The 21807-nt window shown below is 38.0% G+C and overlaps 1 protein-coding gene across 3 annotated transcripts in view; it reads left to right on the forward strand.

The window, feature by feature from the left end:
• The first annotated feature begins 149 nt into the window (after positions 1–149).
• PHF20 (PHD finger protein 20) overlaps positions 150–21807 on the forward strand; it is a 132644-nt gene continuing 110986 nt past the window's right edge. For 2 of the 3 annotated variants that reach the window (XM_031953919.1, XM_031953922.1), the window contains exon 1: positions 9529–9606. The gene's annotated coding sequence lies outside the window, so the exon portion shown is untranslated. Of the gene's footprint in view, positions 236–851; positions 1866–9528; positions 9607–21807 lie in introns of those variants that run through there. The other variant, XM_031953920.1, reaches the window with a different exon arrangement.

A 21807-nucleotide genomic window follows, 5' to 3' on the forward strand; every position in this document is an offset into this window, starting at 1 on the left:
ACTCCCACAGCGAAACGTGTATCACTGCTGCTGGGATCCTCCCAACTTGAGTCGGGGACGGGGTTTGAGGAGCGAGTCGTGGCTTTCCAGATCAGCTGTCCGAGTTACCATAGGGGCAGAGCTCCATGTATTCATAAGCTAAAATGTCCACTTTCCGGCATATAACTAAACAGGAAGACTACTGGCAAAGAAGAGTAACTGACCAGGGCGGCAATGGGGGAGTTGGGGAGAAGAGGTGGGCAGGAAGGTGGGAGAGGGAGAGAAGGGCACGCGGAAACTAGGACGGAAGAAGGGGGCGCGCGAGAGTCGAGAGTGGCACGAACAGCCTCTGCCCTGTTTAGCTTTGTCACTAATTTGTGGTGCCTGGCATCGGCCCAAGTTGGATCCCTGGGGCTGGCGAAGACTGTGGTTGCTATTGTTCCTTTAGAGGGGCCCCCTAGGGCTGGGCGGCGGCGCACCGTGGAGCCTCAGTCTTTCTGTTGCTCGTAAAGGAAGCTTTGCTAAGCTCTTTAAACATTAGAAGAAAGGCCTTGGCTGGTTGTGTTACACCTGTACTCCTCTTCCCGCCCCTCCCTGCCAAATCCAAAGATATTTCCACTGGTATTAAGTTAAATGCTAAGTTTTAGCGAAAACTTTAAAAAAAACAACTCACTTATATATTTTAGTTGCAAAGGAAATTTGGCTTCTCTCTTCAAAATAGAACACCTCCTCTCAACGGGTAGGGCTAAATGGTAGTTAATATTTTGTGTAAGTTAAGTGTTGGGAGAAGACTGATCAGTTTTTTTTAACGTAATGCGTTTTGTACTCATTTTTATTGCAAATCACTACCTTCCCTTATTTCTTTCCCTCAGGAATCCAGCTCATTATTGGAAATCTTTTACTAAGCATTCTGGAGGAAAAGATTGTTAAAGGAAAACAGCTTTTGCTAATTAGGTATTTCAAGGTGCATATCAGGGAGACATCATCTCAAACTCTACAATTCCAAAACAATCTTTCCATTAAACCCAGATCTTTCTTCCAAATGGACCTAATTCTATCCAAGGTAACCATTATCCTTCCAGTGCCCTTTAAGGTCAGCATTATCCTCACTCTTCATTCTTTACTCCAAATATCTAATTATTGTCAAATCTTGTACTTTCTATCCTAGCAACAGCTCTGTTCCCTACCTAACATAGCCACAATCAGTTTAAGCCCTCATCAATCACCTGTTTGATCATATCAGTGGCCTGTTAATATTGCCTCAAGTTTCACAATCCAATCCACACTGCTTAACAAAATGATTTTTCTTAAGGGCAAATCTACACATTGTGTCACTTCACCACGTCACTGACCTTAGGCTCCTGATTTGTTGTGTTGTTTTCAACCTCTGTAATATCTTGGGGTTTTAATACAACATTTCTATGAAAAAGCCAAATTGGCCTCCCTATCCCTCCCGTTCTTGGCAGTGGCTGTCTCAAGTCTGTATTGAACCTTGTAGAATCAACTCAAGCACTATAAAGCCTTTTCAGTCAATCTAATCAACAAACACTGAGTGCTAAGCACAGACATCAGAGATGCTAAATAAGACAAAAACAAAAGTCCCAGCTCTCAATTTTACACAAATTGCTGAGAGACAACATATAAATAGCTATATTCACGATACATACTTTGTATGAAGGATAAGAGGGAAGGTTGAAGTTAAAGAGAAGGGGATGAGGGATATGTGTCAAGAAGGCCTCCTGCAGAAGGTGGTTTTTAAATTGAATTTTGAAAAAAGCCAGTATATCAAGAGACAGAGATTTATTTCCAACTGGAGAGTCATTCAGTTCCAAGGCAAGAAATGAAATAACGGCAAGTTGATTGCATACTCCCATCTATTAGTGCAGGTAATTGCCCCTTCTACACTATCTTAATTTGTATTTATTTTTACTTGTGTATATTATACATCTGTAATATATATGTGTGTGTGTGTGTACACACATAGTGTTTTCTCCTTGATAGTTTCTTGAGAATTGGTATTGTTTCTTTGTACTTCCAATACCTATTTCAATATTATTATTTAATAAGCGCTATTTGCCAACTTTCTCGTTTTTATCCTCAAAATAGATGCATAAATACATTCTAAGCAAAGGCATCTATTAACGCCATTTATTTTACATATAATAAAGTTCCTTGCCCAAAGTCATACAATTAGTAGAAAGTAGTAGGACTTAGTTTTGAATCCATTTTTGTTGAGGTCTAGACCAAATGTTGAGGTCTAGATTTGGGGTACCTAAATGAAATTAGGGTTTAGTTAAGGTCTAGTGGCAGGTCTGGGGTACAGGGAGCCACACAGAACTCCTCTGCAACCCCCTTGGATTTGGCACAAGGATATGGCGGTAAATGAGGTCTAGTAGCAGCGCAAGTCCCCAATAAAAGCATTTATTAGCCCTAGAGCTAGATTGGTAAAAGAGGTTTATTACTGAGTTTAGAAGTAGGAGATAGGTGAAGATAGAGATAAGCAGGGCACTGGACAGAGGGTCCACTGGACAGAGGGTACTCACATGGCTGGCATGTTTGGAATCTCTGCAATGAGGGTTCCCGGTGTGGCCCTTTTATAGTAGGAGACTTAGCTCGAGGGCTTTTGGGTGTAGCCCCAAAGCTGGCTCAGATCCGGGTGGGGCTGGGACAGGTCCGAATCTTCTATTGGAATTCAAAGGGACCAGGATTTATGAGTCAAAGGGTAATTTACATTAACTAGGGGGAGTTGGGAATCAAAGATTGGAATCTTTCCCACATCATTTTCTCTTGCCATATCCTGTATTCTTAAAACCTTTTCTGAAATTGAGAACCAAGGTATCTCAGAATTGAGCCTTCTGATATTGGGTTAATGTTTTCTGGGGAAGGAAAGAAGTTTTCTGATTATAAAAGACCTTGGCAATTTGGCCTACTGTGGAAAAATACTAAATTGATGAATGAGCCCCAAATAGACACCCTCCCCCCCAAATCTTAGATACTTCTTGCTTAGTCTTTTAATCCTAAATTTCAAAGAAAGTAACATTCAAACTTTCACTTTGTAAATCATTACCTTTCATATTGCCTAGTGTCTTTGTCTTTAGTCTATGTTCCCTTAAAGAGGTATTTGATCATAGAGTTGGAAGGCTTTTGGGGTAAAGGGGAAGAATGTGAATGTCTGAATTATGTTTTCTGACTAACAAGTGATTCCTTAATGTACAAGAAAGGGAATATCCTACATTTTTAGAAATCTACACATGAGAGATTTTACAGAGTGAGCTGGGTGAAACAGTCAAGAAAAAAAAAATGACCTTTTGGGGAAAGCTGTTAAGACTGAATTGGTTCCCGGGTTATTTTTACCTTCTGAATCCAATTCTTCCTGTGCAACAAGAGAACTGTTCGGTTCTGCACACATATATTGTATCTAGGATATACTGTGGCATTTTTAACATGTATAGGACTGCTTGGCATCTGGGGGAGGGGATGGAGGGAGGGAGGGGAAAAATCAGAACAGAAGTGAGTGTAAGGGATAATGTTGTAAAAAATTACCCTGGCATGGGTTCTGTCAATAAAAAGTTATAATTATTAAAAAAAAAAAAAAAAAAAAAAAAGACTGAATTGGTTGCATTTTACCCCAGAGCATATTATAGGTAGGACCTTTGTCTACTGTTTACACTAATCAGAATAAGATCCTTCTGGTTTCTTCACCCTGGAAGTGGCATAACCCAGCTCTATATTTTCTATTACCCTGTCTCACCTGGAGCAGTGTCTTTGGCTCTCCGTGGGATGCTCCTTCTAAAACACAAACATTGATGTTTCTTAATGAATTTTCTTAATGCTTGCCCTGGTTGTTGAAATTGCTACCTAACCGTTCTGAAGGGAATAACAGGTGCTAGTATAGGGGAAAGTGATAGAAGAAAAGGACATTTTTATCCTGATTTTATTAGGATAAAATGGCTCATATTACAAGCCTTAATAAAAAGAAATATAATAACCATTATAGGAATTATTTTCGTCCACACAACATATGGTCAAAAAATTAGTTTTTTACAACTCTGAAGTATCACCTCACACCTCTCAGATTGGTTAAGATGACAGGAAAAGATAAAGGTTGGAGGGGGTGTGGGAAAACTGGAACATTAATGCATCACTGGTGAAGTTGTATAATGATCCAAACATTGTGAAGAGTAATTTGGAACTAAGCCAAAAGGGTTATCAAACTGTGCATACCCTTTGATCTAGCAGTGTTACTACTGGGTCTGTATCTAGAGAGATCATAAAAGAGGGAAAAGGACCCATGTGCAAAAATGCTGCTTTTTGTGTTGTCAAGTAATGGGAAATTGAAGGGGGATACTCATCAACTGGGGAATTGATAAATAAGCTATGAATGTAATGGATATACTATTATTCTATAAGAAATGATGAGCAGCCTGATATCAGAAAAGCCTGGAAAGATGAACTGATGCTGAGTGAAGAACCAGGAGAACATTGTACATAGTAACAGTAGGAATGTCTGATGATCAATTATGATGCATTTAGCTCTTCACCGCAATACAGTGATCCAATTCACTTGGGATGTAAAATGTCATACATCAAAGAGAAAACTATCGAGACTAAATTTGGATGGAAGCATTCTAATTTCACGCATTTGCTTTTTTTTTTTTTCTCATTTTTTCCCTTTATTTTTCTTTCACAATATGACTAATATGGAAATATGTTTAAAATTACATGTATAATCAGACTGCTTATTATTTTGGGGAAGAAAGAAGGAAGGGAAGAAAATTAGAACTCAAAATCTTAGATCAATGTTGAAAACTATCTTTACATGTAATTGGAAAAATTAAATACTATTGATATTTTTTAAATTAATTCCAAATTCAATTGGAAATTAATATATTCTTGTGACCCTCCAAAATTTTTTAAAATTTAATCTTAAGATCCTATTGATAATCTTGTCTTAGGGCAGAATTAGAATTTAGATTTTCCTTATTTTAAGTCCTTTATCCACTGTACTATCATGATGCCTATATAATTACTAAGCGTAGACAGACTTAGGTTCTCCTAATTCTTAGGTCCAGCACTTTTTTTTATAACACCATACATGAAATACTATAACATATTTCAGAGTGTAATCTCTCTAAAATATAATATTCTCTTGTTGGAGTTTTCTTGGGATCTCTGGAGGCAGCCTTCTTTTCAGTTCAATAATCACAAGTGCAGCTAGGGGTTAAAGTCCAAATCCTTTATTATCTCCTTCAAAATTTTATCTCCTTCAAAATCTTGTCTCCTTCACTTGGGGCTAGGCTACTTTTTCTGGAGGCCTATCTCTATCTTTGGTTCCAAGAGCTTGAGCTCCCACCTGCCTTCTCTGGCTTCTGAATCTCCCTGACTGAATCCTGGCTGAGGCTCCTAGCTTATATATCTTCTCTTAAAGGTGTGAATCTTATAGAACTATAGTAAGTACTAAGTACATGTATTGAATTAGAGAACTACTAAGCACTATGCTAAATTAGATAACTATTGTCTCTATCAATTCCACTGACTTAGCACTTTGTTTCAAGTTCTGGCCAATAACAGAAGAATCCTCTCAGAGCAAGAGGTATGAACTTCTCTGGTTGTGATTAAGATTACTCGTTTAACACAGTCTTATTTAGTAGGGTACAAGATCAATGTTAATGGAAGATTCAAGTACTTTATAGAATATCAATTGTAAATTACTAAGGGGAAAATATTACCAGGATGCTGCTCATACTGGGCCCTTTGAAACAAAATTTGATAACTTTAAAGAAGCAAAAGCAAATTAGAAAATAACTTTACATACCTTCTCACCTCTTGCTGTAGTAATTCCACTTTTAGATAGCTCTGAAGATTGAGATTTTTTTTCTTATATCTAGCACTTAACAGAGAAAATTATAGGAAAGAAATTCCTAACAAGAAACCAGAACTATCTAAGGATAGGTTGCTGGGAGAAGTAATGATTTCACTCAAGGTCTTTGAGCAATGACTGCTTGATCACTTATTGGATATATATGACATGGAGGGGATATTGTTTGGTTTGGGTTAGATAGTCTCTGGGGTTTCAACTTTTGAAATTCTGTAATTGAAAGATATCTATCTCTAAAAAGATGAGTCTCATTGATGCATAGTGAAGAGAGCTAAATTAGGAAAACAATGTACACAATGACTACAATCTAAACAAGAACAGGAAATACAAAAGTTCATGCTTTAATGCTTAAAAACTTAAAACATTTCCATATTTGTCATTTTGCACAAGGCTCAAAAGAAAAAAGAAACTGAAAGATGGCATGTTTCACTTTATTCAATATCAGTTCTTTCTCCAGAAGCAGACAGTATACTTCATCGTTAGGCTTTTGGGATTGTTTTGAACTGTGATTGCCTCAGCTATTGTTGAGAATACTTCAGTGGTTCTCAAACTTTTGTTCTCAGTATCTTCATGTTGTTAAAAAAAATCTATCAAGGATCTGTTCAGAGTTTTTGTTCACATGGGTTAGGTTTATAGCTATTTACTATATTAGAAATAAAAAATAATTATGAATTTGTAGACCCTCTGAAAGGGTTTCAGAGACCCCAACAATTCTTTGGACTACACTTTGAGGACCACTGACTTAAATCATTCACAATTCATCAAACAATATTGTTGTTGCTGTGTTCTCCATGTTCTACTCATTTTACCATGCATCAATTCATGCAAATCTTTCTAGGCTTTTCTGAAGTCATCCTGCTTGTTATTTCTTTTAGCACAATAATATTCCATTATGATCATATACCACAGTTTATTTAACTATTCCCCAATTGATGGGCATTCCTTTGATTTCCAGTTCTTAAACACCACAAAAAGAGCTGCTAAATATTTTTTTCCAAGTAGGTCATTTCTCCCCCCCCCCTTTTTTTTTTTGGTATGTCTAAGATACAGCTATATCAAAGATACATGGAGAGTTTTATAGCCCTTTGGGCATAGATATAAATTGGTCTTCCAGAATGGTTAGATCAATTCACACCACCACCAACTTGCTTTAGTATGCCAGTTTTCTAATATCCCCTCTAACATCCAAGATTTTCCTTTTTTTGTCATATTAATAAATCTGATGGTTGTGAAGCAGTACTTCAGAATTGTCTTAATTTGTATTTTTCTAATCAGTAATGATTTAGAGCGTTTTCCAATATGATTTTGGATAGCTTTGATTTCTTTGTAAACTATATCTTTTGACCATTTATCAAATGGGGAATGACATTTTTATAAATTTGACTCAGTTCTCTATATACTTGAGAAATGAGGCCTTTTATCAGAGATACTTATTGCAAACATTTCCTCCCAGTTTTGTTTTCCTCATAATTTTGGTTGCATTAGTTTTAGTTGTGCAAAAACTTTTAAATTTTATATAAGCAAAACAATATATTTTATGATGCCCTCTATATATTCTCTGATCCCAAATTCTTTACCTATCCATACATCTGATAAGGTATGCCATACTCTCATAATTTGCTTATCACCCTTTGTGGAACACTGTAATTATAATGATCAAGCTTGTCACTACAAGGAGATGAGAAAATGTACTTCCTTCCCTTTGCAGAGGTGGAGGATATGGAATTGCATATAGTGTCAGACCTGGTTAATGTATTGGTTAGTTTTGATGAAATGCTCCCTGCCCTCCTTTCTTTTCTAATTGTTATTTCAAGGAATGGCCATTTGGATAGGCATTATGATAGTAACATATTAAAAAAGATGGTGATACAAAAACAGATATAATTTTTAAAAATATGATCATATAGTATCAATAACATTTAAGGACTTGAAGAAAACTCAGAGAATATGTACTTCTTTTATTCTTTTATTGGGAACCCAAAATTCAGAGAGTTGAAAGAGTTGTCCAAGGGCATATTAGCTAATAGGTTCTACTTAAATATCTGGATAAAATATCACTTCAATTATAACATTTTACTATGCAGTAATTATAAGAACATTGTAAAATTAGGTTCTCTGAGCTAGATATTTCTGAAATTTTGTACATTTCATATTAAATTTTCTATATTCGTGTTCCTTCCCCAATAATCTGCAAATTCCCTCAGGGAAGAGACTACTTTGTCTTTTTATTCCTGGCCTTTAGTATATAGTTCCTGAAATATAGTCGTGCTAGCAAATGCTGGAGTTGAATTGGAAACAAGATAAAATGCTCTCAACCTAGGTCTAGGTTTAGTTCCAGTTTTGGAACTAAACTAAGGTTTAGCCTGTCCACTAGCTGGATGGATATGTATATATCAGATAATTTCTCTTAGCCTCAGTTTCCTCATACATAGAGTGGGCATGATAAAATATGAAACCATTCCATAGGGTGTGAGGAAAGTTTTGCTTTGTAAAATGTAAAGGACTATGGATTTTAAATTATTTTTTGAGCACTATTGGTTCTTTGTCTACTAATCCACATTCTCAGGCACTGAGAATCTTGGGGAAATCTAATTGACACATCCTAGCCTCTTTGTTGCCTTTGGGTGACATCTCAATTATTGAATCAGTGACACAGTCAAGCCAGAATAAACTGAAAACTTGGCAGTATCTTAACACTACCCCCTAACCATCTTCAGTTACACTTTCAGATACAAATTGGATCTTGTATATCCAGGCGGTCCTAGACCCTCATTTTACATCAGGAAGAAACCAGTTGGAGTACAAAATGTGTTGGTTTTACAGTCAGCAAGTAACGGCTTAAAACTTAATAGCTTGGTCAATCATAAGCGATCATAAACTGAAGATGAATTTTCTGATTTGTGATACGGATAGAATAATGCCAGAAATGCCTTCGTAACAGGGTTGTTGTGAGGTTCAAACGAAACAAAGTATGTAAATAGCATTTTGCAAAGCTTAAAGCATATAATTTGTAGTTTCAATTACCTTGAAGATTTGTTGTGGGGGTAGAACGAGATATTGGTGCACACACTTTAGAACTTGAAGAGCTGTGACTTAGTTGACCAAAACAGGAATAATAGTAATTTCATTTATCCACGATAGTGTTTTGAGGAAAGTACAATTTTATAAAGCGTTATTACATAAATGTTGATTTTAGTGTCATTTGGATTTCAGAGAGTCTGATCTTTCCGGTTCCACTTGTCCAAATTGTGTGGTCTCTGAATCACAGATACTTTTGCCAAACAAACTTCAGAGCGCTATACTAGTGCCAATTATTCGTTTTTGTTTCAGGGCTTGACTTTTTTTTTAAGGACATTCACTTTACAAATTCTGTGGCATCAAGTAGGATTTCGAAGTGAGCTGGAAAGGAGGGTCTGGAAACCGTGCCGTCTCCATGGTAACTCCGGGAGTCACAGATGCGGTTTTGGGAAAGGTGAAGGATCTTGAAGAGAAAAGTGAGGTGGGGAGAGGGGGCGGGGCTCCTCCAGGGGATCAGGCGCGTGGGCCGAAGGAGCTGCGTCACACTGTGGTGGCAGTACTGGGGGGGGGGGGGGGGGGGGGGGGGGGGGGGGGGGCGGGAAAGGGGGGGGGGGGGGGGGGGGGGGGGGGTGTAATGCTGGGCGCGCCCCTAGCAGATCACGTGGTGCATAGCACGCAGTCGCCTTCTGTCCGTTGGTCTTGGAGAGGCGCAGCCGGAGCGGGGCCGTGAGGTGAGCTCGCGGCGAGGCTGGGAGGCCCGGGCCGCTGGCGGGGTGGAGGCGTGAGGCGGGGGAGGGGATGAGCTCTGGAACTCTGGTCTCTAGGCTACTCTGGCTTCCCCCTTCATCTGATCCTGCTGCCCACCCACACCCCGGAGGCCAGGGTACTTCTGCCGAGAGCGTGGCGGGCGTGAGAGCTGCGCCCAATCTCCGGGGCGCCGGGGGGGGACTGACGGCGGGTTTGGCCAATCGGCGCCGCCCCAATGGGGGCTGGTACGCGGCGCCGCGGGGAGCGGAGCGCCTTGTGGGCCGCGCGGGGAGGGGGAAGAGACGACAGGCTGAGCGGGGCGGCTTCATTCCGCATCTGTTGTCTGCAGCCTTGCCCCTGAAAGACTCCCCCCTTTGCTGCGCTTTGCCCCTAGGCGGACAGTGCCCCCCTCTTTGCTACGCGAGGGAATGCACACCCCTTTACTCTTCTTACCCATGGGCGAATGCACTCCCTTTACTTCTTTACTTGTCTCGTGGGAGTAGTGTGCTCACCCCTTTTCCCGGCGGGGAAGTGCTTCCCCCTTTTTGCTTGACTTGTCTCGTGGGAAGAGTGTGCCCTCCCTTTTGCTCACCCCTTTTCCCGGCGGGGAAGTGCTTCCCCCCTTTTGCTTGCCCCTTTTCCTGTAGGAGTGCGGCTCTCCACCCTTCCCCCGCCCCTTCTCTCTCCTTCTCCCCCTCCCCCCCACTCTTATAGAGGAAGTGCTTCCCCTTCTTTCTAAGCTCTTTTCCGCACGGCGAAGTGCGCCTTCCCTTTTCCTTACCCTCTTTTCCCTAAAAAACTGCCCTCTCTTTACCCAACTCTTAACTTCAGGGGAAAAATGCACCTCTTAACATTTCTCATCTCTTTCTCACGAGGGGGAAGTGTGCCTTTTTCCCCTTCCCTTTTGGGAGTAAGACCCCCCTTTGTGATGGACTCTTCTCATTGAGGAAGCACACCCCTATTCCTTGTCTCCCGCTCCAAAAGATTATGGGGAAAAACAAACTCACTCTCTCCCCATGATTACCAAAGCTTTTTGTAGAGAAGGAATAGGGCTTTCAGGCACCCAGGGCCTTTTTTCTGGCTTCCCCGCCCTTGTGTTTTGCTTCGCAAATAGGCAGCTCAGATTGGACTCAGCTTTGCTGAGCACGGTGTTGCCTCCCCCATCTCTGCGGCTCTAGACCAGGGCCACCCACAGGATTTAGGTAACTGCCACTATATTGCCTGAGGCGGTCTGGAGTCAAGGACAGGCTGTTCTCTGGAGCTCGGAATCCTTCAGAATTCCAGCGATTGGAGTGGGAAGTAACCACTCGAAGTAATTTCTTTTAGTCCCTTCTCTTGGCTACTCACCCACGGCAGAAAATCACGTCTGCTTTCTTCGCGTGAAATCGTTTTTGTTTCGGGAATTCTTTTGGAACCACTGGTGGCAAGGAATCTCATTTTATAGTCCGGCTTTTTGCATATCAGTCTTCTCCACGTGTTCTCTGCCCCTTCGCACTAGAAAGAAATCCCAGAAGTGCCATTTGGCGTCTGTTTTTACACTTTCCCTCCTGGACAACTTCGGATTAACATTCCATATTCTACATTAGAGGAATATGAAGTATTGGCTATAAGGGGATTCTTTTGTCCTTTGGTGTAGTCCCTTTGCCTGCACCTCCCTTTCCTCAGATGGGCAGAGCTTCCTTTATTTTGTGTATTCCTCAAACTTTCTTAATTTGAAATTCTCCCTTTCCCTCTCCTGTTCCCCAGTTGCTGGAGTTATAACTGCCTTTAGATTTTAGGGAATAGAAGTAACTACGGAAAGGGAGATGTTGCCTTACTGCTGGTTGAAACTAGGCAAAATAACATTTTCATTCGGAGAATTCATGATAAAATTTTCCCTCAGTTTAGAGAGGGAAGAAACTCAGTATTAAAAACTTTTAAATTAAACCAATATTTTCAGAATTACAGAAATGACAATAAATATGGTTTGCATTCATGTATATTGGCCATATGACAGTAAATTAAAATAAACTTGGAATTTTAAATCAGATCATTTACATCATTAGGGAAGAGTGGTATGACAGTTATGTATGAGATAGTCCCTTAGGACAGAGGTCTGTTTGACATTAAAATATGGTTTGAGTCACTATTTTCTCTCTACTATGGGATTCTCTGGCCTTAAAGTACTTTATAGCTAAATGTCAATTTTTTTTGGGGGGGGGGAAGAGTGTAAGATACTCGGTTGTAGAGGGTAGGGTATGATGGGAGTTAACTGACATCCACTTTTACTTTTAAAAAAAATCAAGCAGAAATTCTACCTAGTTTACCATGAATCTTGTCAAAATTTAAAAAAAACTAAATATTTCTTTTTGAGTAATGAAGGCAATTCAACACAAAATGCAATACATTGACATGTATTTTAATACATTATGTTAATTCAATGTTAATAAAAAACTGTCATAAGTTACAAAAATTTTGTGTATTTTTATTTTTCTAATAATGGATTTTGTGGAGACTAACATCTTGGGAATAATGAGCTATTCGGTACTGTACTTGATTTCTCAGCATTCTTCTGTGGGTCATAGGACCATCATTCTTCCATGTTTGGCAGAGGCACAGGAAACATTTCCCAAGAGGGTCTTTGAATTTGTGAGAGATTGCCACAGAAACAAGGCCAATTGAAAAGAAAGGTAACTGGCAATATTGAAGGGCATTTGATATGTTAACTTTCTAATACAGGAAAGTGACATTTCTTAAAAGATATGGTGGTATCCTCCTTTGTTCATGAGAACATAAAGTTCAGAATGAGAAAGAAAAATTATAGGATCAGGGTCCAAAAGGGACCTTAAAGATTTTCTAATTTCTTAATTTTACTGTTGAAGGAACTGTGACACAGAGAAGGTAAAGGATAGTGTGGCAAATTATCCGTAAATCTGTTAGTTTTTTTCTATTGAAGAAATCTTAGTTCTTTTCCTATTTTCTGCTGCTTCCCACTGTCATGGTCCTTTGTTGAAGACAATCTTATTCTGTGGTCTAATCACTATAAGATTGAAGCCTGGAGCAGCCTCTCTTCTCTGGACTAGCAGTCTCATATGAAGCTGAGGTTAAAACTGTAAGAGTCATGGGAATGAACTTTGAGGATATGTTACAGTCTTTCTTCAAATAGTTAATGTGATCATAGGCTTTTTACTCATTTAGTAGTCTTACTACTCTTAGTGACTTCCATTTCTTTTTGGTCAACCTTTTCTTGGTCAATCCACATCCAATATACTTTTTCCTTTTTCCACGTTCACTCTTTCTTTTCTGAGCCAAAGCTCTGTTGTGGCCTACCCCCACCCCCATCAGTTCATCTACTCTATTAATTCAAAATTGCTTAAAATTTTTCAAGAAAACTTTTTTGACACTTAAATCAGTACTTATATTTGCTTAACTTTGCTATATCAGCTTCATATGATATAAATGGAGTCTTAGACACCATGACATTTTAAATTATTAATACTGTTAAAGCTTAAAACTTCATTATGATTTTTGGAATCCCTTGTATAACAGCATTACCTATCTTCATTTGAACATGGAACATATAAATATATTGATGAAATCTGAAATATATATATATTATTATTATAGCTTTTTATTTACAAGTTATATGCATGGGTAATTTTACAGCATTTTCAATTGCCAAATATTTTGTTCCAATTTTTTCTCCTCCTTCCCCCCATCCCCTTCCCCAGATGGCAGGTTGACCAATACATGTTAAATATGTTGAAGTATAAATTAAATACAATATAAGTATACATATCCAAACAGTTATTTTGCTGTACAAAAAGAATCAGACTTTGAAATAGTGTACTATTAGCCTATGAAGGAAATAAAAAATGCATGTAATGGTTTATAGTCATCTCCCAGAGTTCTTTCTCTGGGTGTAGCTGGTTCAATTCATTACTGCTCTATTGGAACTGATTTGGTTCATCTCATTGTTGAAGAGGGCCATGTCTATCAGAATTGATCATCATATAGTATTGTTGTTTAAGTATATATAATGATCTCCTGGTCCTGCTCATTTCACTCAGCATCAGTTCATGTAAGTCTCTCCAGGCCTTTCTGAAATCATTCTGCTGGTCATTTCTTACCGAACAATAATATTCCATAATATTCATATGCCACAATTTATTCAGCCATTCTCCAATTTATGGGCATCCAATCAAGTTTCCAGAAATCTGAAATATATTTTTGGAAAACAAAGACGCTAATCTGAAGGCCTTGGCTAATAAATACAAGGAGGATGGTGAAATTCTACAATAAAATAAAGACTATTAAGCTTATTTTAATGTTTATAACATTAAAAATTTTGGTTCTTTGAACAATTTAATATTTAGTATTTTGGAGAGAAAAAATATTGTTAATTTTAACTTAACTATGAAGCGTCATGGTTTTTTACATTATTTAGGGTACTCTAATAAACATTTTCAATACCTCTTTGAATATTTTAAAAAGTATTTTCTCTGAATTATTCTCCTTCCCTTCCACTTAATTTTTCAGTGTATGTTGGAGAAGCTTCCCTCAGGAAAATCTGTTTTGTCCTTGCCAGAGCAGATTAGTTATGGAGTTGCTTTTCTGTGGGAGACAGAGAAGGTGTTTAGATTGTCATAATGTCTTTCCAAACCTGTATAGGAAGTTGGAGCATAGAACAAGTTGATTGATGTTTAGATTGTCATAATGTCTTTCCAAACCTGTATAGGAAGTTGGAGCATAGAACAAGTTGATTGATTTTCCTTGTAATCAAAAAGGCTTTAACCCTTTTTTTCCGGAAATTAAAAAAGAAAACCCTAAATGTGAACAGCACTTTAAGAAAAACAATTAATCTGCTTTGCAAACAACTTTCCTGCCCTTTTGGCTAGAATGAACCCTCCAGCCTGCAAAAATTCTAGCAAAAGGGGGAACTAAAGGGAACAGGCTGTGCTGGGCATGATGTAGGTGGATCCTTGAGAGGTCTTTAACTGCTTGGCTACTAACTCAGAAATTTTGACTTGTCAATTTTCATTCATATTGGCTCAAATAATTGCATATTGGGCAGGTTCAATTATGTTTCCTTTCCTTTTACATGAATTATGGGAGTGATGTGTTTATGAAACTTCATAAAATCTTAGGAGCCAGCTATGACTCATACTGAGTATAAACAGGGTGCTTGTGTGAAAGTAGGTGGAGACTGGAAGCCTGGAAGCCCTGAAAGATGCAGCTTTGCATGATGATAAAATGCCCCATTTGAAGTCAGGAATATCTGGGTTGGAATCCTGATCCTGACACTTGTTATCTATGAACAAATCTTTAATTTCCCTAATGTTCAATTTCTTCATCTGTAAGTGGGATCGATAATGTTTGCATTACCTCCTCACAGAACTGTGAGAATCATAGGAGATAATGTATATAAAGTACTTGGGAAACCTTTGATTATATGGATATCAGCTTTATTATTAATAAAAAAGGAAAAGAGTTAGAACCAAGAGAGACAGAAGGATGATTTTACTTTTAAACTGAATTTATCAGAAATTCTACCCTGGGTCTTGAAGTCTCACTCCAACAATAAAGGTGAACATGTTCCTCCTCCACTTCATCCTCTTTGCATTTATCACTTTCTGTGACTTCCTCTAAGAATTGGTGGATTTGGTCTGTTTTTGGTAAATGAATGAATATTTCCCACCAATTATGGAATAGCTTACTTGTCTCTAAAGGATAAAATAAGTGGCTTCAGGGACCCAGAAATAAGTCATTGACATAGAGTAGGACTGGTTTTGCATCATTTATCCTCTATTTTTTCCCCTGCTTCTATGTGCTTCCCCTTAATGTTAGAAAAGAAATAAATTTCTGCCTTTGGTGAAACATGTTATTTGGGTAGGTTGCGGTAGTTAGGTATACTTTTCTAGATGCTGCTGGTGCCTGAGCCCCCAGATTTAACATTCCTCTGTACTAGGCTAGTGCATTTTTTGCAGAATTTTTTTTTTATTATAACTTTTTATTTACAAGATACATGGGTAATTTTTCAGCATTGATCCTTGCAAAACCATCTGTTCCAACTTTTCCCCTCCTTCCCCCCACCTCCTTCTCTTGATGGCAGGTAGACTTAACACATGTTAAAGTATATGCTAAATACAATACATGTATACATAGGATTTTTAAAAAAATATTTTTTGGCAAGTTACATTGATTCCTGTTTGTACTTTGGTGCATCATAATTGTAAATTTTTTTTTCCTATTTCTAAAATATTTTCTCATGGATATCATTTAATGCTGCTATCAGTTTTGTTACCTGCATAAGAATAATACAGAACTAAGGAAAGATTAAGCCCTGTTTTTTATGATTACATAGGTAAAAGGATATGATGAATGACTATCAATTAGTTAAATATCTTGTTTTTAAAAGGCACATGTTAAGAGTTGGTTCAAGAACAAATTTAATAGGAAAATAGACCAACTGTTTATTAAATATAGTTTTTGTATATCTTTAAAATTAGCTGAGTTTTTCTTTGGGGAGGCATTATAATTCAGTTAAAAATATGGTGGCCATAAGCATAATGGAAAGAAAACAACTAGAAGTAAAGAGACTAGGTTTCTAGATCCATCTCTCATTAACATGTGACCTTAGATATGCCATTTTTTCTTTCCTCATCTTTAAAATGTGGAAGCCGAATTAGATGATTCTGTTCAATTCAGGATGTATTTATTGAATGCTTACTACGGTGTCATTGGGAATAAAGACACAAAAATGAAACTGTCCTTACCCTTATACAGCATGAATTCTATTAAGAGGAAAGAATGGGGAAAACAACATATAATTTGTTATTTAATATTTCATATATAAAATATATACAGAATAAATACAAAGTAATTTTGGAGCAGAGAGTAAACATTAATCACTGGAAGTTCTGTTAAAAGATCTTCTGAGCTATAGGAACTGGCACTGGAGCCATGCTGTTTAGAAACCTAGGGATTCTGGGAGATACAGATGAAAAACAAAGGCCTTTGAGGCATGTGGGACACATAATGCAGGTGTAAGACAGGGGACCTCTGTCTGAAGAACTGCAAGAATGCCTGTTTGATAGGTAGGATATATGAAAGTGAATAAATATGAGATTATAGTCTTTAAAGATAGACTGAGGGGCTTTAAATGCCAAGCAAAAAAGTTTGTATTTTACCCCAGAGGCAATTGAGAGACAGTAAAGTTTCTCGAGCAAGGGAGTTATAGTATATAGCTAGATCTATGAATTAGGACTATCAATTTGGTGAATTGGAGATGAGGAGACCAATTAGTCAGCTACTCTTTACTGCCCACTCTCTGGCATATAGGACTGGGAGGACTAGCCCACTAGAAATTTCACCTTAAAAGATTTACTTTTTTCTGAAAATACTGTTCTAGGAGTCCTTTTGTTCTGATGCTTGCTTCAATTGCCTATCTCATCTAGGTCTGGTTCTAGCCAAGCTTCCCTTCATGTCTACTATTTCTTCTGAATGACTTCTTTACTCCCATGAACTCAAGTTCATTATACTACTTCCCTTCCATATCTTGGATTTCTAGAACCACAAAATCAAATTTGTCATTGTTTCTGAAAGGATGTGTCAAATTGCTCCACTTAGTATCACACTAGCTTTCTGAACCAAGATAACTCTCCCAGACATCTTTTCCTTATATAGCATGTGACATCATCATTAGAATGTTAGCTTCTTTTATTATATATTATTATTATAGCTTTATATTTACAAGACATATGCATGGCTAATTTTTCAGCATTGACCCTTGCAAAACTTGTTCCAATTTTTCCCCTCCTTCTCCCCACCCCTCTCCCAGATGTCAGGTAGACCAATACATGTTAAATATGTTAAAGTATATGTTGAATACAATATATGTATACATGTCCATACAGTTATTTTGCTGCACAAGAAAAATCGGACTTAGAAATAAGGTAAAATTAACCTGAGAAGGAAATCAAAAATGCAAGTGGACAAAAACAGAGGGAGTGGAAATGCTATGTTGTTGTTTACACTCATTTCCCAGAGTTCTTTTGCTGGGTATAGCTGGTTCTCTTCATTATTGAACAAATGGAACTGATTTGGTTCATCTCATTGTTGAAGAGAGCTACGACCATCAGAATTGATCATCATACAGTTGAAGAAGTTGTTGAAGTATATAATGATCTCTTGGTCCTGCCTATTTCACTCAGAATCGGTTCATTCATGTAAGTCTCTCCAGGCCTTTGATTTCTACAGGGGTCCTCAAACTTTTTAAATAGGGGGCCAGTTCACTGTCCCTTAGACTGTTGGAGGGCCAGACTATAGTAAAAACAAAAACTTTGTTTTGTGGGCCTTTAAATAAAGAAACTTCATAGCCCTGGGTGAGGGGGATAATCATCCTCAGTTGCCGCATCTGGCCCGCGGGCGGTAGTTTGAGGACCCCTGCTTAAAATGTTAGTTTCTTGAGGTCAGAGCTCACTTGTGCTTTTGTATTTGTATCTTCAGCGCTTGGCATATAGTTAATATTTAAGAATCCTTGGCTAAGATGACAGGAAAAAATAATAATAATTGTTGGAGGGGATGCGGGAAAACTGGGACATTGATGCATTGTTGGTGGAGTTGTGAACGAATCCAACCATTTTGGAGAGTAGTTTGGAACTATGCTCAAAAAGTTATCAAAACTGTGCATACCCTTTGATCCAGCAGTGTTACTACTGGGATTATATCCCAAAGAGATTATAAAGAAGGGAAAGGGACCTGTATGTGCACGAATGTTTGTGGCAGCCCTTTTTGTAGTGGCTAGAAACTGGAAACTGAATGGATGTCCATCAGTTGGAGAATGGCTGAATAAATTGTGGTATATGAATATTATGGAATATTACTGTTCTGTAAGAAATGACCAACAGGATAATTTCAGAAAGGCCTGGAGAGACTTACACGAACTGATGCTGAGTGAAATGAGCAGGACCAGGAGATCATTATATACTTCAACAACAATACTATATGATGACCAGTTCTGATGGACCAGGCCATCCTCAGCAACGAGATCAACCAAATCATTTCCAATGGAGCAGTAATGAACTGAACCAGCTACACCCAGAGAAAGAACTCTGGGAGATGACTAAAAACCATTACATTGAATTCCCAATCCCTATATTTATGCACACCTGCATTTTTGATTTCCTTCACAAGCTAATTGTACAATACTGGGGAGCTTAATTGGTATAGCAAAATAACGTTTTGGTCATGTATGTTTATTGTGTATCTAATTTATATTTTAATATTTAACATCTACTGGTCATCCTGCCATCTAGGGGAGGGGATGGGGGGGTAAGAGGTGAAAAATTGGAACAAGAGGTTTGGCAATTGTTAATGCTGTAAAGTTACACATGCATATATCCTGTAAATAAAAGGCTATTAAATAAAATAAAATTCTCAGGATTTCCCACATCCATACTTTGTGTCAAAACTTCAATTAAAACAATCACAAAAAGAAAAAAAAATATTTAAGAATCTTTATTCATTCTTTGTTATGCTAGATAATTTAGCAAAGGTAAAAGGCTTGAATAAAGATAGTTGCTGTTCATGGAGAATAGACATGGGGGGTGTTTGTGAGGTAGAATTGTTTGGACTTTGCAAATGATTTGGTGTGATGATGATGTTAACCTTTATAGAGATTACTATGAGCTAGGGATCATGACAAATTCTTTGAAATTATATCTTTTGTGATCTTCACAACAACACTGGAAGATTGATGCTATTATTAGTCCCATTTTAAAAATGAAGAAATTGAGGCAAACAGGTTAAATATATTGTTCAGGATCACAAAACTTGAAAGTGTTTTGAGGCTTGATTTGAACTCAGATCTTCATGTTTCTGGGCTTGGACTCTATTCATTGGCCCACCTAAGCGACTCTCGAAGGATAGTGCTGCCCTCAAAAGAAATAGAATATTATAATAAGGGGGTGGGTTTTAGGAAGAAGGTGATGACTTGTTTTTGGTCAAGGCAGTTTGATATTCATCTATGTAATCTGTGAGCAGAGAGGTCTTTAAGAAAGAGGGTGATGTGGAATTGCTCCTTAGATGACTGGGGGCTAATTTGGGAGATTTTGGTATGGAGACAACAATTGAATTTATTATAAGAGCTAGAAAAATGGGCCTAGGATAGTGTCCTGGGATCCACTCCTGTTGAGGAGATGGGACAAAGATGATAGTGCAGCAAAGCATGGAAAAAGCACAATTAAGCAGTAGTAACAACTAGCATTGATATTGCACTTTAAGGTTTGCAAAGCTTTATATATATTAATTATTTGATTCTTATGACAACTCTGGGACATAGGTGTTAGGATTCTTACAAGGTACTAAGTCAGTGGAATTGATAGAGACAACAATTATCTAATTTAGCATGGTTCAGTATGATTAATCTGATCCTACAAGGAGATGTTATGGGCCAGAACTTGAATCAAGGTACTAAGTGGAATTGAGGAGAATAGTTAAATCAGTTTAGCATTGATTTAATTCTCCAACAAATAATGGTTTCCTAGTGATATAATGATTGGTATATACTCAGTGTGGGGCATATAAGTAGAAGCTCTCAGGGCCAAAAGGACAAGCTCACTAGAAGCTCTCAGCCTCAGCCAGGATTCAGTGGAGGAAATTCAGAAGCCAGAGAAGATGGCTTAAGCTATTGAAACCAAGACTACAGAAGGACTCTTAAGAAAACTAGCTGAGCCCCAAGTGAAAGAGACAATAAAGGATTTGGACTTTTAACTCCTGGCTGCATTGGGGGTGATTATTGAACTGAAATGAAGGCTGCTTCCAGAAGCCCCCAAGAAACGTGCTCCCAGAAGCCCTCAAGAAACGTGCTCCCAGAGAACATTACATTTTAGAGAAAATATTACACTTAGGTACTACTGAAGGCACACAAGGTTAAGTGACTTGCCAGAGATCACCAGCTAGTAAATATCTAAAAGGTCTTCCTGACCCCAGACCTACCTTCTGGCCACTGTGATAGCAACTGCCTAGCTCTTTTCCAGCTCTTAACTATTTGATCCCAGACATTTGTGATACCTTTGTATTGTTTACTTAGTCTTCTTAAATAACCTGTTAAGGAAAAAAAAACAACTCTAAATTAAGTTCGATGTAAACTGCAAATATTACAAGCACTGGTAACATATGGGAATGACTTGAGGACATAGCTGCTTTTTGTTCCCACCCAAAATAGGATTGGGGGAGGGGGAGGGAAATTAACCAAGTCCTATGCAATATTGTCATTGCTGCTTCTTATCCTTCTTTCCTTTCTAGCCATCTTTACTCCTTCAAGTGCCTTTTCCTTTTAAAATTGGAAGAGGTTTTGAAGTCAAGCATTTAAAAAATTAATTTTCTTTTTGGGTAAATGAATTCACTTGTTCTTAACTGTGCCAACACTTGTGTTTTAAACCCCTGATTGTAAAATGACACATTTTAGCACTCTACCTCCCTCTACTCTCTGAAAAACCAAAAGGTTGTTGGGGGAAGTGAGGCTCTAAGACTTCACTAGACTAAAGTCAATTAGCTTTTTAGAGTGACTTGGCATGGTGAGTGACATTTATGGTAATAATAATAGCTAATATTTGTCCAGACATTGCACTAAGTGCTTTACAATTATCATCTTATTTGATCCTCACAACAACTCTGGAAGGTATTTTACAGATGATAAAATTTACAGATGATAAAACTTACTTGCCCAGAATTATACAACTAGTATGTATCTTGGGCTAGTCATCTTGACTCCTGGCCCAGTACACTATTGCGCCCCCTAGTGGTTTTTACCACAATCTTCTATTTCCTGAGGTGATTAAGACCCCCAAGTGCAGTTGTTGGGAATCTGTAAGTGGGAGATGATAGATGGAGGAACCCCTGTTTTATACTAGCTTTCTGTGCCCTACCGTGGATCTGCTAAACAAGACCCCATCCCTTCAGAACTTCCCTAGTCATCTCAGTTTTGCCTCAACAGACCTCCCCTAATCTTAGCTTAATCCTTTCTAAAACTCAGGTATATATGTATATTGCAGAAATAAATGATGTGTCCATAAAAAGAATGCTTGTCAAGAAATAAAGTATTGTTTGAATCTTGCTTTCAGATAGTAGTAATAATGGGAAAAAGCCATTAGTCTGGGTTAGAACAACTCCATGGTAGAAGTCTAAGAGTAGGAAAATTATTG

This window comes from Sarcophilus harrisii, chromosome 2, assembly GCF_902635505.1.
Source record: "Sarcophilus harrisii chromosome 2, mSarHar1.11, whole genome shotgun sequence".
In the NCBI taxonomy this organism is placed as follows: domain Eukaryota; kingdom Metazoa; phylum Chordata; class Mammalia; order Dasyuromorphia; family Dasyuridae; genus Sarcophilus; species Sarcophilus harrisii.